The sequence below is a fragment of the Acomys minous genome (genome assembly GCF_964271855.1).
Source record: "Acomys minous genome assembly, chromosome: 12".
In the NCBI taxonomy this organism is placed as follows: domain Eukaryota; kingdom Metazoa; phylum Chordata; class Mammalia; order Rodentia; family Muridae; genus Acomys; species Acomys minous.
This window is the reverse complement of record NC_140493.1, coordinates 82,736,975-82,753,857: the sequence shown is the minus strand read 5'-3', so window position 1 is coordinate 82,753,857 and position 16,883 is coordinate 82,736,975. Positions and strand designations below refer to the sequence as shown.

General features: G+C 43.9%; 1 long non-coding RNA gene across 2 annotated transcripts in view; it reads right to left on the bottom strand.

The window, feature by feature from the left end:
* Positions 1-9,482: 9,482 nt before the first annotated feature.
* LOC311609760 overlaps positions 9,483-16,883 on the bottom strand; it is a 33,371-nt gene continuing 25,970 nt past the window's right edge. For both annotated transcript variants that reach the window (XR_014783495.1, XR_014783496.1), the window contains 2 exons: positions 13,106-13,185; positions 9,483-13,003 (listed from right to left, as the gene is read on the bottom strand). This is a non-coding gene — a long non-coding RNA (uncharacterized lncRNA). The remainder of the gene's footprint in view (positions 13,004-13,105; positions 13,186-16,883) is intronic.

Sequence of the window (16,883 nt, the reverse complement as noted above, 5' to 3'; positions counted from 1 at the left end):
TGCTTGTGAGCCAGGAGCCTGGCTGATACTGGGACAAACAACAGCAAACGCTGTCTCGGTGGCTGTGAAGGCTAGAGCCTGATGCTGGATTCTTCATCCGTCACTCTCTACTGAGTATGTTGAGGTAGGATCTCTTGATGAACATACAACTCTCAGCGTGACTATTGTAGTTAGCTGGTTTTCTCCTCCTGACCTTTACATGGGTACTGAGTATCCAAACTCCACCCCGCAAGTGCTTTATCTGCTAAGTCATCCTTCCAGTCTCAAGATCTTAATAATTAAAAACAAAATCCCATCTGTGGCTTCTTCTTGTCGGGACCAGTAGCTTGTGTCTGTAACCCCAGCATTCCTGTGGGGATATGGGAGGCAGAGACAAAAGGAATCCAGGAAGCTGTGGGCCAGCAAATGGGTATATGCAGTGGCAAATAACAAAAGGCTGTCTCAAAGAAGGGAAGAGGTGCAAACGGACACCCTGAGGTTGCTCTCCATATGCACACCACGGTTTACGTGAACCCCACAACATAGTTTCACAGTGCCACAAAATAATTACAGCACCATTACCTTAAGGTTATTTAAATACCACATTCATTTCATATTTATTTCCTGAAAACTGCTGCGTTCTGGATTGAGGCTGAAACAGTAAACAAAACAGAGGCGGATAGAACTGGCCTTTCCCTTCTGTGTCTCTCTCGCGGATGACACTGACAACACTAATGAAGCAGAGACGCATTTTTCCAGAGTGGTCCAGCTTTATGCTTTTTGGATGAACGGGACACATTGGTATATGGTTCAGGATTGACTTTCAGAGAGTGCATCAGTTTCTTCCCAAGAGAAAGGCTCAACAATTGAAGTCAGTTCTCTGTGGGGGAATTATAAAATTCACGGATTGTTTCTAAGGCAAGGACAGGGAGAATGTTCCAAACAAAGAAACAAAACCAAAACAGTGTTCTCAACTAGACGAAGAGAAACCATAGCACACAAAGCTAGCAGGTTTCTCCGGACTCTGTGAGCTTTGGCAACCCACTGGACACACCTTCAAGTTTCCTCCCTAGTGATCCAGAAGCCCCGCAATGAGCTGGCTTTGGTTATTTTTTTACTGATAAAGTATTATGGGGCTAGGGCCAAGAGCTCTGGAAACCATCAGAAGAATGGCTCCAAATGTACTTAACTCATCATATTACGCAAGACTTATGTGCTGTCTGTTGCATTAACACGGCTTCTTTGTTTTTCATCTGGATTGAAGACCCAGAATATTTGTCCGAAATCACTTCCCATCCCACTTCCCACCCCTTCCTTCTCTTCCTTTTGTGTTTCTTTCTTTCATCATATACAAAGCACAACTGAGCTGACTCAGTTTTTTCATCATAGTATGTTAGCACAGAGTTGAGTGCCTGGCAGGTAGATACTCATTACAGATTAAATGAATGAGTTCCACATGGTACATGCTTATGCAAATCATTGAAGCCTCCTTGAGCCTTGTTTCCTTGCTTCTGACTAATAATCCTTATCTACTATCCACCAGGGCCATTGTGACAATCAATGAATTTATGTGCATCAGTGCCTGTGTAAACTAATATGCAATTAAGCTATTTGGCCTAAGTAGCCAAAGATACAAACAAAGCACTAATAGTCATGAATAAAATGATCATGACTTGCTTTCATTAGTTCATCATGGCTCTGATAGAAGCAACTTAGGGAAGACCCATTCCAGAGGGATAAAGTCCCATCATGGCAGAGAAACATGGCAGCAGGCAGGGATGGTGTGATGGCGGGAGCAGGAAGCTGGCAGGTCACATTGTAGCTGTATTCAACAAGCCGAGAGAGAACAGGAAGTGGGGCTAGGTTATAAAGCATCAAGGCCTGGCCCCAGAGATGTACATCTTCCACCTGGGCTCAACCTCTGAAAGGTTCCCAAACAGCGCCACCAGCTGGACGCCAAGAGTTTAGACACTTAGGCCAATGAGGGGGGAGGGGCGCGGGGGTCGGTATTTCACGCTGTGCTCATAATTTAAATGGCCCTGTGGGTAAGATACTTGCTTTCTCAAGTTCATGCAATCAATAAATAACTCAGGTAGGATAAGCAGGTCCCCCTTCATTACTCTATCCCTTTCATCAATTAACACAGAACCATATTAACCAAAAGCTGGCGGTTGGTGTCCTCGCTATTTTTATACCATTTCATTTGCAACATTGTTACAGTTACAGAGAACAGAGCAAGTCCCAGCAAGCCTGTCAGCTGCTTTCTTGTGCCTCTGGGTTTTTAAGAGAAAACTCTTGAGTGTGGCTTTGGGGTGTTGGGGCTGGGTTCCTGGAAATGCCAGCAATAGCTGAGTTGTCTCATCACAGGCTCAGGTTGTTCCAACTTAGTGTCCTGGAACCTCCTTCCCCACGACCTTCTGTATATGTCCACACCTTCTTCAAGTTCCCCGGGAGATGCTGCTCATTAGATTATTGGTCCATGCTCTCAGGCCCCTGCAGAGTTTATGGTGGCTATGTGGGTAAAGTCCTTGCTGCACAAGCTTGAGAGAATGTGAGTTTGAGCCCTCAAAGATGCAGCAGAACACGTTTCTGCGATCCAGCATTCTTTTTTTTTTTTTTAAATATTTATTTATTTATTATGTATACAATGTTCGGCCTGCACGCGTGCCTGTCTGCCAGAAGAGGGCACCATATCTCACCATTGATGGCTGTGAGCCACCATGTGGTTGCTGGGAATTGAACTCAGGACCTCTGGAAGAGCAGCTAGTGCTCTTAACCTCTGAGCCATCTCTCCAGCCCACGATCCAGCATTCTTAAGGGGAGATGGTAAGAAGTAGAGAATTCTGACAAGCAACAAGAGACCCTGCCCTAGCCAGTGTCTGAGGTTGACCTCTGGCCTTCACATATGTACCACTGTGCATAGGCCCCTGAGTTCACACACAGGAGCGCCCACAGAGATTATGTTATAGTATTTATTTTTAGTTGTGTGTGTGTGTGTGTGTGTGTGTGTGTGTGTGTGTGTGTGTGTGTATACACGCCTTGAGAGGTCAGAATTATAGGATTGCCTAGAGCAGAGACCCAGGCAGTTGTAAGCTGCCCACTGTGGGTGTTAGAAGCTGAACTCTGGTCCTCTGAAAGAATGGAAGATGCTCCTAATTGTTGAGCCATAACTCCAGCCTCTACAAAGGCAAATTTACTCACAGCCAATTGCTAGGATATCTTTATCTACTTCCATCCGGGGTGCAAAAGGCACATTTCTCACCACATGTTATACTCCTCAACAAGGTAGGAATCTTTCTAGAACATTCTTTTAGGACAGAAACTACCTACTGATGGGCTCTGCCATGTCCTCACTGCAACTTTCAATAAATTATCAATGTGCTTCAGTCTTCTCAGGAGAGAAATAGGGAGGGTGAGAGCTGCTGCCTCATGGCTATTTTCAGGTTCAGTTGGTTAATATATCTGAAACCTGCCTGGCACAGAGGAAATTCTGTCTGTGTATGGATTGGATTAAAAAGAAACAAACAAGAGCATAAAGTCTGATCTGGATAAAGATGTAGCTCAGCGGTAGACTTATCTGCCAAGCCCCGTGTTTAAGCTCTAACATGAAAAATGTGATAAATAACTGTAAACAAAAGAAAAACATTTTTAAAAATTAGTTGTATTAGCTGATGGTAGTATTCATGTCTCTCTGTGTTTTTAAACTAGCCATGAAATTGCATGCATGGCATCTGTAAGTATATACATATATATGTATATATGCATGAATGTAAGTAAATGTTACTGTTTGGGTTGGCTGAAACACATGTGTTGTCAAACTATGATGTAATATACACGCATGTTTAAAACCAAGTTCCATTTAAAGAGAAGCTGCTGTGAGCAACCAAAGTGTAACTGGAGAAGCGACACATGGTGAGATATCCGGGTACTCTGGGCTTTATTATGGATTTTAAGTTGCTTATAGAGCAAGAACCAACATCTCCTCTCCAGGCGTTTTTATCCTTCCTGGAAGCGGACTTTGCAGAACAGCCTTGCGATTAGCTAACTTGATTAAAGATCAGCAGGACCAGAGTTCCTGCTGTGTCTGGCGCTGGGATAAGCAAGATGAGATGGATGATGAAGATAACAGAAACGTGAATTTTGCACTCTGATATGTTTTCTGAGCATTAGCACATTTGTTCTTTACAGAAATCTGAGCAGATACCAACTGCTATCTCCTCCACTCGTGAGAATTCACACAGCACAAGAGTCACCTGCTGCATGCCTCCCCTCTGCCACCTCTGCTACCCAGCAGACCTTTCTCAGATGGAAGCTCACCTTGTTCTTCTCTCCTTGGCATTTTCTCCCCATAGCATCTGATGGTCACTGCACACGGGGCCATGATGTGGGAGACACAGGAAAGGGTGTGCTCCATGCATGTAACACCGTCCTTGACAAAACCCTCTTCAGATATTTCTGCACATACCCTTCCCAAATATTGTATTCTCAGAAGCTACTGCTCTTCTCCTCTACCTCAGTGTTGTAAAGAATCCAGTTCACCTAAAATTAGTGCACCCATCTCAGCAAACAAAACCCAGGAATAAATGGAGCCACTTGTTTTAGAAGGAAGTAAATCCCTTTCACTGCCATTCGAGTATATCCTCCAACCCCAAACCAATATGTGAAGATTTCCACCCAGCAACCTGGAATGCTTTCCTTGTACAAAGCCTTGTATTAAGAAAATGACCACAAATTTCTGTGATTTTCATGGGACCAGTGTTTTGAGTGTCTCCTCCGTGCCAAGAAATGTCTTGGGCTGTGTACCCATTGTAAGTCACCCTCTTAGAACTCTGTTCTGTGGACCTTCCCATGACCAGGTGGGACACAGTGGAGAAGAAAATTCACAGAGGTCAGGGAGGAACACAGGGCACAGTGGTTAGGACTCAGTTGTGGGGTTTGAGTCTCTGCCGTTCCACCTCAGTGCCATTCTGTGTCTGACATTTCTCCGAGGGAAAGCATAGTCATCTCCATCACAGAACCAATGTGGCTAAAGTGTTAAGTGTTTAGTATAAGGCTTGCCATTGAGTGTGAAGTATTCAACTTAGTTTATGTAGGAGCAACAGCACCAGGATCAACCGCAATTTGAGTAGCACCAGTAGTCATAAATCATCATTGCCATCATGATCTTCATCATGATCACCATCATCATCATCACCATCGTCATTGTCGTCATCATCACCACCACAATCATCATCATCATCATCATCATCATCATTGTTGTCATCATCACCATCACCACCACTACCATCACAATCACCATCATCATCATTGTTGTCATCACCACCACCACAATCATCATCATCATCACCACCACCACCACCACCACCATCATCATCATCACCACCACCACCATCATCATCATCACCACCACCATCATCATCATCATCATCACCACCACCACCACCATCATCATCATCATCATGAGCAGCTGCAGCTTACACTGTGCTTCCTTGTGTTTCCTGATGGGTCCTGATGGGAACTCATATTCCTCTGTATGCCATTGACTGCACTTCTATTTAAAACAATAAATGGACATAGATAATAATCCTTTGACTTCTCCAGGGATTAAGAATGGTTATGGGGGATGTGAGGGCCATCTGGCTGAGACATCTGTCACCTCATTGATCACCAGAGTTGATTCGGCTGATCTGGCTGGCCAGGCAGGTGTCCCCTTCCTCCCTCACTGCTCCACGTGCATTCCTCCCAAAGCTGGGTGCTCAGTAGAAGAGGGTGCCGTTCCTTCAATAGAGGAGGACTGGTCTTTGGCCAAGGGTAAACAAGTAGCTGAGCTCCCCTGCTAGAACCACCAACCAAGTTCAAGAATGGTTATGGGTATTAATAAGCCCTGAAAATATGTTTTTTAAAAAAAGCTTCATAGCTGTTATGAAACATGATTCTCTATGTGTCTTCTTCCTCCTCCTTTTCCTCCTCCTCCTCGTTTTGATGTTTTGTTGTTGTTGTTGTTGTTTTTGTTTTTCAAGATGGGAATCTTCCTATGTAGTTTTGGCTGGCTTGAAATTCACTGTGTAGAGCAAATTTGCCCTAGAGTTCATAGAAAACCAGCCGCCTCTGTGTCCTGAGAACTGAGACTAAAAGCATGTGCCAACACACCCTGCTGTCAACATAGTCATATCGGAACAAAGTCGAGAGTGGCTTTAGGTCTAGTTGGCTGAGGGAGAAAGCTTGCATTTAATTCCTAAGTCAGTTTTCCAAGGCACACAGGTCAAGCGCAGCACATCTCCTCTCCCCGGAGACCAATCCATAATTGCCTTTTGACACATTTATAGCTCACTTCCTTCAAAGAGAATGTTATTGAATGCTATTCAGTAAACCATTTCTGAGTCTCAATGCTGAACAACAACCTCAAACCCCCCTCTTCCTAAACACTGTAGGCTTTTTAAAAACAGGGTCTCTCTGTGTAGCCTTGGCTGTCGTGGACTCACTTTGTAGACCAGGCTGGGCTCGATCTCATAGAGATCTGCCTGCCTCTGCCCTCCTGGGTGCTGGGATTACAGGCATGTGTCACTACCACAGCTGGCTCACTGCGGGTATTTTTGTTTGTTTGATTTGAGTTTTGTTTCTATTGCCCAGTCAACCCACATTTCCTCCTCATTCCCCACAAGACGCTCTTTCTTTCTACTCTTTGTGACCTCAACCCTTTCTGAGCTGTCAAAAATGTATTCACTCTAAATCTGCAAGCATACATGTTTAAAAAAAAAACTCATTTGAATTTCCTCAGAGCCTGGTTTTCTTTACATTCTTCAGTCGCTGTGTCTAGAGCTGGCATTTGTACTGAGCTCATACGATGAGAGTGCCCGAGAATTTAAACGTGTTAATGCCATGGAGGAGTGATGGTCTCCTCTCCGTTCTGCTAGGGCTCAGAGATGTTGGTTTACTTAAAGGCCCTGGAGCTCTGGCTTACTCTCATGAGCTGGCCTTTCAGCAAGCTTCCTCCTGGCACTTTCTGTTAGGTTGACTCTGTGACTCTGCAGAGTTACAGTTGATATTAAAGAGCCCGTGCGTTCCCGGTCTCATCTGCTTTTGAGCATTTGCAGGAAGCCACAAGTCATAGGTTTGCATCCTGGAGCACAGGGCGTGGATAAATCAGTTGAGTGTCACTGTGTCTCCAGTTCTCCATTTGCAGACCGGGTCCCTTTATTGTCCCCATGCGGATGCAGTGATGACGAAAATGAGACAATGAATGCGGAAGTTTCTTTTTACAATTTCTGGTACACGAGATGGTCTTAAGCAATGTTAAATAATCAAAGTTAGGGACACTCTGTTATCTGACTGCCTGTAGCTACCATATCTTCCAAATGTTTCAAGCTCTGTGTTAGTGGTGCACTGACCTCTGCATTTGTGCCTGGAAAATGATTTGTGTCAACATCCTATATTCATTAAAATCAATGTAATGCATTTCCCAAGCCTTCTAGGCTCACGTCTACTGGAAAATTGAATGCAAATGAGACATCTGTTTCTCATGTGCAGATGGTGCATGATTTTTTTTCCTCACATCTTTGTCAAATAAAGAGAATGGGAAGTCTCATATAGCAGTCCACATGGTCTCTGTTTCTTTGTCAGAGATTAAAGGCAATGGTGAAAAAAATATGACGAACATTCTTTTTGAAGTCACACTAATTTGTGTTTCAGTGTAATTCACATTTGATTGCTTCAAATACTTATTTCTTGAGTTTTTCCATGAGAAGAACTCTTGTCAGTTCTGTGAGTTAAAAAAACAAACAAACGTGGAATAGATTCTGCTTAGAAAGATAAAGTAAATTCTTTTTTCATTTTAGGTGGGAAAAAATAAATTATGCATTTTCAATCTTAAGACTTGTGTTTTCTAAATGGAATCAAGACTCTAACATTCTGGGTAGAGATTTTAAACTCATAGAATTTAAAAATCTAAATACTGATTAAATACATACTACCATAACCTATGGATGGTCTATGAGGAACAAACTTCTACTGCTTTTCTTTAGAAGCTTTTGGTTCAATGAGAAAGGCAGACAAGTAGTTGGATAATCAGAATATAACATGGTCAGGACAGATGTTAGTCTCATGAAAAGGAACATGTAAATATGCACATGGGGTCCAGGAGCTCAGTTGGTAGAGAGCTTGCTTAGCATGCACGGAAGCCCTAGTTCAATCCCCAGAACTATACAAACCAGATGCTGTGGTACACACTTGTGATCCCAGCACTTGGAAGATAGAGGAAGGAGAAGCAGAAACTCGAGATCATCTTTAGGGATGTAGCAAGTTGGAAGTCATGAGATGGTGTCTAGTAACAGTAAGTAATTGAGACTGGGTGTCCCTTGGCTACTTTAATGCTTGTAGCCTCCATATTTTCCAGATGTCTCCAGCACTGATCTTAATTGCTTAACCATATGCCTTTAAGTTCACAATGGCCTCTGCATTTGACTGTATGGGACCCTGTCTTTAAAAAAGTTCACAGGCACATTCCACAGCTGCAGTGCTCAGCTCGCATGCCATTTGCTTTCCTCGTCTGAACTCCCAGAATTTTACTTGGACTTCCACAATGGACCCTTCCCATTGGTGTGTCCTCCACAAATATTTGTAGAACAAATTAACAATTTCCTTACCTTTTCTAAACACAGGAAACTGGTATCTATAGCTCAATCATTGCTGCTCAATATCTGATCTTGCATACCTCTAGCTAGGCTGTGAGCTGAGAGATAAAGTCTCAGGGAACCCTGAGAACTTTCCGTGACCTTGAGAAGGGGCCAGGGCCCAACGAACCAATTTATCAAAGATTATCAAAGGAAGACCAACCTCTGGGATCCTAAACCTGGCTCATCTGCCTTTAAGTTGTGTGGTGGGTCATCTGATTCATCTAAGACCTCCTTCTTTCTGCTTTCTCCAGGGGACCAGCATGCCTCAGTTCATCCCTAGCCCCAGTAAGGCCTAGTTTGTTGTGGCTCCTCTCTCTGACCTTCTTTGCTTTGACGAGTTTCCTCATCTCTCTCACCTGATCTTCATCTTCTGTTGATTTCCACCCCACCTCTTGGTATCATGTAGAACCCCCACAGAATAGCTTTTGCTTTCAGAAATCCCCAGAACCTGCTTTCGCCATAGGGAGGAAGAAGTTGTCCTCCCTTCGGAGGACAATGGGGTTGGGGAGTTTGACTTCTAGAATCACGACTAATGACTATATAGTCCATAAAAATTATTTACTTCTATTCCTCTCTTCCCTGCAGCTGAAAATAGAAGAAATATCTGCTCTGGGGGTGGGGGGGGGTTTAAGAAAACCGAACCCTAAAAGATGCACATCTAAATGCCTGAGACAAGGAAGACAGCGAATGAGCAGTAAGCAGTTCTTTACTGTATCTTTTCTCCCAGCTGTAGCCTGGTTTTTCCAAGCCTCTGAGGACTACGTGATGCACCTACTAAGAAGAACTCTGGGAGTCCTTAGATTTCCCTAGAAGTAGTGCTTCTTCCTGCTCCTTAAATGTTGTCTGGTGTTCAGTCTCTAGTTTTCAGATTGCTAGAGTATCCCAAAATTGAATGCAGAGCAATTTTTTTTAATAGTCAACACACTCAGATTTGAATAGGATAAAACCCCAAGTAATAATAGCAAAACGTAAGAATCATGGTTAGAAAAGATAATCTCAAATTACATCATTTCCAAGAACATAACAAAGAATATTGTGATTATTTTTATTTCTAACCAGTTTTTAAACGATATCTACTACCACTGTTTATACATAATTGTTGTTTTAGTAACTAGATTTAAGTGGCTCCTTATTCCTCGGGCCTTCCTGAAGAGTCATGTGTGTGTTCTTTGCTTGTTGATGACACACTAGCCACGTGGGTACACTGAGAAACAGAAGCCATTTGAGAAATTGCAAAGGAAGCCAGAAACGTGTCCCAAGACACAGAATCAAAATAGCATGCCCAAAAGATCCCAAGTCCCAACTCTTTAGTTTCAGCCTCTATTGGGAAGAACTATGACCAAATGAACACCATGTATCCTTGATCCTTAGAGACGAACACAATAATTGTCACCTCAGATATTAGTTTCTCACCTTTGCCTCTATTCTATCTTTGTAGAGACACACAAACTTTCATTGTGTCTACGTGCCAGATGTTTATCATGTATATGTCTTTGTATGGATATGTGCAGAGATATTTTTCTGTAATTGTATCTATGATTAGGTGCTGAGACAAATGTTCATGGTCTCTTTATCATGATCATAGAGGTTTTTGTGTTTTGACATAAATATTGATCTGGGACCTGCAATTCTGTTACCCTACCATAGTTGGAAGTGAAACTTGTTTAGAACGGATGGTGCATTTTTCTGCCTAGAGGTAGGTCATTCCAGCTCTGAGGCCCACAGAGTCAAGTTTCATTCTCTCTCCCTCTGACCCTTTATTTCCTGCGTGGTACCTTGCTAGATACGAGGATGACAGAAACACTGAGGATAGAGTTGCTGTGATGGGGAGTAAAGAATGGAGGTGGGATGGGAGAGATGACTTGGCAGTTAAAGGGTGCTTTCTAAAGGACCAGAGTTTGGTTTTTAACACCCACACTGTATAGCTTACAGGTGCCTATAAGTCCAGAAACAGGGCCTCTAACACCATTTTCTGGCCCCCCCATGGGTAGCTTCACATATGTGCTTATAGACACATATGTGCTTATAGACACATAGCAGCACACAAAAAACCTTAAACAAATAATAAAAAGAATGAATCTGAATATTAATGCTTGCATTGGGCATAGAGTCTAGGAAACCATCAAATTAAAACATTTAACAAAAGGATAGATGCTGAATGCCAAGATATATAAAATACAAACAAAACAAAACAAGAAAGAAGACCGTGCTATGTATTGGAACACTGAAATGGCTCACGTGGGAGCTTCATAGTCCTATTGGAGTGCTTATCTGAGTATTTGTGTATGTTCCTCTGTGCCACCATGAACGGACCTAAAGTCCTACAAGTGTGAGCCCTGACGTAGCTAATTAACCCTTCTGATGCCCCCTGCAAGGATGCAGCTGTGCCTCTCTAGTCTGTATTTGCTTGGCCAGTTCTTTGGGCAATTGATGGCCCATTGAGAATGGTGAAAGGGGGCTTGGTGACACTATGGCAGTTGTGCTCTTAGCCTTCAGGAGGCTTCAAGAGCGCTCACTCACCTGACCACCAGGATGCAACGAAGTCTTCACACAAACCCTGAACTAGACACTCTGACCCAGATGCTTTTGGAGTGTTTCAAAGAATTCATATGCTCACGCTGTCGTGAAACTCAGGGATCATGGAGTGTTTAAGGTGTCAAACCACAGCGGCAGAAGGGTTCAAACAATACATTTACCCATCTAGAAACTGGTCATCCTTGGGTCAGCGCTCAGTATCCAAAGAATGGTAGGAAATGGGTTTATGATGAAGAGACGAAAGGGGTTTGTATTTGATAGTACTAGGTACTACACAGCCAGCCCACCCTCACCATGTAAGCACCCTTTATAACGTGCATGGGGCAATAATGCACACTGCAAGGGCAACACAGTCTGAGAAGACCTTTCTTCAGGGAAAGCGAGGTGCATCTGTCTGTGTTCTCAGTGCAGTGCTGCCAGGGCATCCACACAGCACACATTCTAGTTTCTTTTGTACATCCATCCTGGTTGACGAGGGCCAAGTCGTTTCCTTTGCACTCATATCTTCCTTGCTCTTCTCTTTTCCTCCCAAATGTCTTTTTTTCCTCCAGATAAGGACATTTTACTCAAGCCATGTTTGTTTATCTAGCATTTTGTCTGGAGTTTGTCTTTAGTCTTTCCTTGCTAAGCTCAAATCTTTATTTTTTTTACTAAAGATATTTCAAGACCTCACCTTCAGCTGTATTCTAAAGGATAGAGATAATACAGTGGTGGGGGATAAGTGGGGTCAAAGAAGAAAGGAATAAGTGGATGGATAGATGCCAATAGTTTAGTACTTTTATTTGGGCTTGAGCTTGTGCGTCCATCTCTATAACTGTGTTCACACAATTCCGTTTGCTGAACACATTTTGTTAGAGAGGAAGCTAAAGTTCAGAGGTGAGATGACTTCCTCAAGGTCACATTAGTAGTTTACCAAAAACTGGGATTTGGCGAGTTTAAAGTGAAGTCTTCTATTCCACAGCTCACATGAGTGCTGGGGAAAGATTCCCTCATCACCCACTTCTCTAGTGATTCGCTGTTGATATGTTCATTTCCCTATGAAAATCTATTCAGCCTGTTCTCAAAGCTGCCTACACCATCTCCTGCTGGGGACACATTTCCCACCGCAACACTGGGTGTAAGAACAGCCAAAGGGGGTCCTGACATTAGTGCTGTGCTATGACTCCCCCCCCAGCCTGGGCTTGACTACCTCCTATTAGCCATGTTGATGAGGAGGGGACTACCACCTATGCGTCATGGGGGTATCCAATCCTGGAAAGATGAAAGTGGCAATTATTAGCCACACACACTCAATACTGGTTCAGAGGAACAATGTCTCTACATGGGAGGAACACATACGGAAACAGAGAATAGTGTGTAGAATACATTTTGTAGAATCAACGGGGGGCGGGGGAGGTATCTCAGGAGAGCATTCTGTCCCATCACAAAGATGTCTAGGTCTAACACCAAGGATAAGAGCCATGGCCATTAATATTCTCACGCAACAATTTATGAAAAGTCTGATTCTGAAAGCGCGACGGGAGTGTGAACATCAGAGGGGTGTGCTAACGCTTTCCAGAGATCTCAGCTACGTCCTATGAAATTAAGTATGAACTTCTCACTTGGTCTTTGGATTTTTCCACCTCTTATTTTCCAGGACAGGGTTTGGAGTGTAGGTGGCTGCACATGAAAGACAAGAGTGCTACTGTTGAATTGTCGTCATCTCTTTTGGACAAGAGCATTTCACTATTGGGTGAATGAGTAACGCCATCCTCATGACCTTCATGCATAGCTTCAAAAAGGCCGGTCGCTCTTCACCAGAAAGAGAGGTTTATTTCCTAAGGAAAAAAAAATACTCAACTTAATTTTTAATTTTCTTTTCAAATGGACATTATATCTGAATCCTGCCATTTTCCCAACAGCTTTTGGCCACCCCTTACCACAGCGGCAGAGTGAAGATCAAAGCTATAAACGAATCTCCTCACATATGTCTGGTTCATGCCAAAGTAATAGGAATGCTCTAGAAAGAACAGGGATAAAAATTAATGCTTAAAGATGAGGGGGGGAAATCAACAAAAACAATGAATTCCCCCTCCCTCCAATGGATGTCTAACTTCAGTTTTCTGTCTCTAGAGATTTAACTCGGACTGGAGCAGAAACTCCAATGTGTTCCATTTGTCTCCTCCGGTGGAGAGGGAATAAGGCGTCACGCTCAGACCTGGGCCCCATGGGTGATGATGACTCAGGGAGGAAGGGTTCTCTTCAGAAGGAAGGATCTTTGATCCACGACCGCCCATCACAAAATTCATCCCTCAATGACTTCACTTCTAGTTAAATATGGGTCATGTTCCCACCCTAGAGGGACTGTTGGGAGCCTTGTGCTAACAGAAGAATTTAATTTTTATCTGGATGAGAATAAGTCAATCTCCTGAGCATCTAAAATCTCCCCAGATCAGTAAACTCAGTCAGTCTGAGGACAGACAGCCTTATTGAATGTATTCGGAGTCGTGAATCTTCTTTTCCTAACTTCTAAGTTGACATTTGAGTTTTTAAACGTTCGGTTTTCTTTTCCTTTTCCACACGTACACTGAAGAAAGAAGGAGGTCTGCATTTCTTGAGTCTAGTGGGTGGTGTATGTTGGTGAAAACTGGGCTACAGAGGGAGGAGCCAGACACGGAAGGAGGGTGAGAAGGCAGAAGAGAATCAGCACCCATCATCCCAGGGGGCGGATCTGCGCAGCTGTTCTCTGCTTCTGCTTGGGACGTGTACCAAGGACTTCTTGCATTATAAGCCTGCTCGCTCAGTCCAGCACGCGTTATGAGGACATAACCCATTGATTGTGTAATAGCACCAAAACAAAGAATTAAGGAAAACCTTTGAGCCCCGCCATCAGTTTTCCAGATAGAACCCCAAGGTTCAGTGGGAGAGAATTTACACCTCAGGTTGCCTGAGATCTATTCTTGGTGTGGTTTGCATACGAAATGTCTCTAGATGGCTTATGTGTGTTGAAATCATGGTTCCCAGCTGCTGGAATCTGTCATGGGGAGATCATTGTATCATGAAGCCTTTGACCTAATTGATGGATAGATCCATTGATGGAGTCATAATGTGATGATGGCATTATTGGAAAATGCTAAAAAGGCCTCACTGGAAACAGAGTTTGCTTGGAATAAGATGTTGTGGCCTGTTCCTTCCTTAGGGGCTCTTTCACTACTACCTGGCCACCACGAGGCGGCTGGCCTTCCGTGTCACATGCACTTGTTACCATGATGTTCTGTGCCCCCGCTACAGACTCTACGGCAATGGAGCAAGCCAAGTCAAATACATACCGAAATGTCTGAAAGTGAATAGGAGTAGCTCTCTCTTTCCTTAAATTTTGGCTATTTTGTCACGAGCACTGAAAAGCCGACTGTCACAATGCTCCCTCTTTTTAAAGTCTGTCTTAGTGTGTCCTACTTCACTCTCGTTCTCAGCCCAGGGTCTCAGAGGGAGGAGAATTGCCTCATCCCCTTGGGGACATGCCTCAGGCCTGCAATCCATGAGCCATGGAAGAATGCAGTTCTTCTCTATGGTCATTAGAATCCTCTGGGCCCTCATTAATAAAAGGGGAGAAGGATTCTAAAGCCTTAACCAAACCCTTTCTGGAAACTCACCTCTGAAATGATCAGCAAACAACGAAAGAAAGATTAAAAGGTGAGGCGGGGCGGGCAAGGGGGTGGTGGAGAAGAGAGAGCAGAAAGGCGGGAGTGAGAGGGAAATGTATGGGGAGGGGAGAGAACCTGTTAAATTAGACACAGAATTGACTGTATCAGAAACTCCCAATTTGAACATTACTTGAAGTCTGCTGTCCTCTAGGGACTCGGAGAATGAGTTACTTGTATGCAGGATCCCATGTGCTAATTTCAAAACTAGGGGGACCCAGCCCTTGACAGCCAGGCGCTAAGGCTGTAGATCTCAGCCTTCCTAAACGTGAGACCTTCTTCACACTGTGGTGATCCCTCATCATAAAATTATTTCCATCGCTGCTTCATAGCTGTAATTTTGCTACGGGTAGGAACCATAATGGAAATATGTGTGGTTTTCCAGTGGTCTTAGGTGATCCCCATGAAAAGGTTGCTTGACCCCCCCAAAAGGGTCAGGACCCACAGGTTGAGAACCACTGTGCTAAGGGCCCATTCCGAGCCTCCATTCCCGACCCTTTCCTAAACACTTGAAAAATTGTGCCAGAAGTCATGTTTCAAAGCCAGCTGAGTTTGGGCTCAGAGAAAATGTTGCAGCCATGGGTTTTTCTATGGGGGAATTTTCCGTCAGAAACTCTAGAAATGACATCAATCTTTTTATCCAGATGTATTTGTTAATGTACTTCCTCCAGCCAGCAGCTGCCTCCAGCTTTGTGTGTGTGTGCCTTTGAACTTCAAATAGCTCCTAGATCTTGTGTCTGTAACTAGGAGTGGGGCAGCATCCTACTGAAAATGCCCTGGGGCAGCATGAACAAAACAACCATAGAGTGTAAGCAGTGGCAGGGGCTACTTTCTCTGGTTGTTTCTACAGTTTGCCCTCTGGCTCCAAAACACCGCAATGCTCACTGCTATTTTCAAATCTTGGTCACCTCTGGAGGCTGTGTTGGCTGAAAGTAGTAGGCAGACTCTGGGCATCCACTTTGTTAGGCTTAGAGGACCCCTGAGACATGCAGGCAGGCTCCCCAGAAGGAAAGCCCCAGACGCAGTGGTTCTACTGTGTGCAGGCACAACTCCTTGTCTACAGTCAATCCGGAAGTCTTCCCATTGGAATGGAGTCTCTGGGTAACAACAGAAGGGGAAGAGCTGATACGTAAAGCTCTGCTCTGAGAAGCCTTCACCACTGACCCAGGAGGAGGCAGCTTCTGGAGGCAACAGTCTGGTTCAGGAGGGCTCTGTGAAAGGCCTGATGCAAAAGTCCCGTATTCTGTGCTCACGTGATGCGCTGTGGGTTCTAATAGGCTAGGTGCAGCCTGCGCTCTTCCCTCAACACTCATTGAAAAATCCCCTCCCCATAAATATTCCCTAACACACGGACCAGGAGGTCTCCCCACTTCCTTCCCAAGCCTGTGCGTTCTCGCTCCCTGCCAGCTGGTGGAGTTTGTCAAGGGAGCCTATGGAGTCACAACTGCTTCCCAGATCTTTGAAGTTAAGTCAGCAAGTTATTTTCTATTCACAGTTAGAAATCTATGGCTAAATGACTTCTTGAGAATATGTAGTTTGAGTCTATGTTAGAAATGAGATGCCATCAGCTATTGGGGGCTGATGGGCTGATGGCTGCTGAGGGAGAGATAGTCACTTTTATTTGGGCATATGATCCTCTGGTAGGTTTCTCACACTCCAGAGGATGGCCTCTCATCCATGCACATACAGTCAACACAACTGGACTTTATGGGTAACGATGATGACGATGATGATGATGATGACGATGATGATGACGATGATGATTTATGAAATACGGAGGGAGGCCAGTTGGGAGCCCTGGGGGGGGGTTGGAAAAAAGAAGTAGGGGTACATATCATCAAAATACATTGTATAAATATATAAAATTTTAAAAGGATAAATAAAAATACTATTTAAAAAAATGATAGCTGGAGAGATGGCTTAACCATTAAGAGCACTTGCTGCTTTTGCAGAGGACCCAGTTCGATTCCCAGCACTCCCATGTTAGCATAAAATCCTCCAGTTCCACGGGATCTAA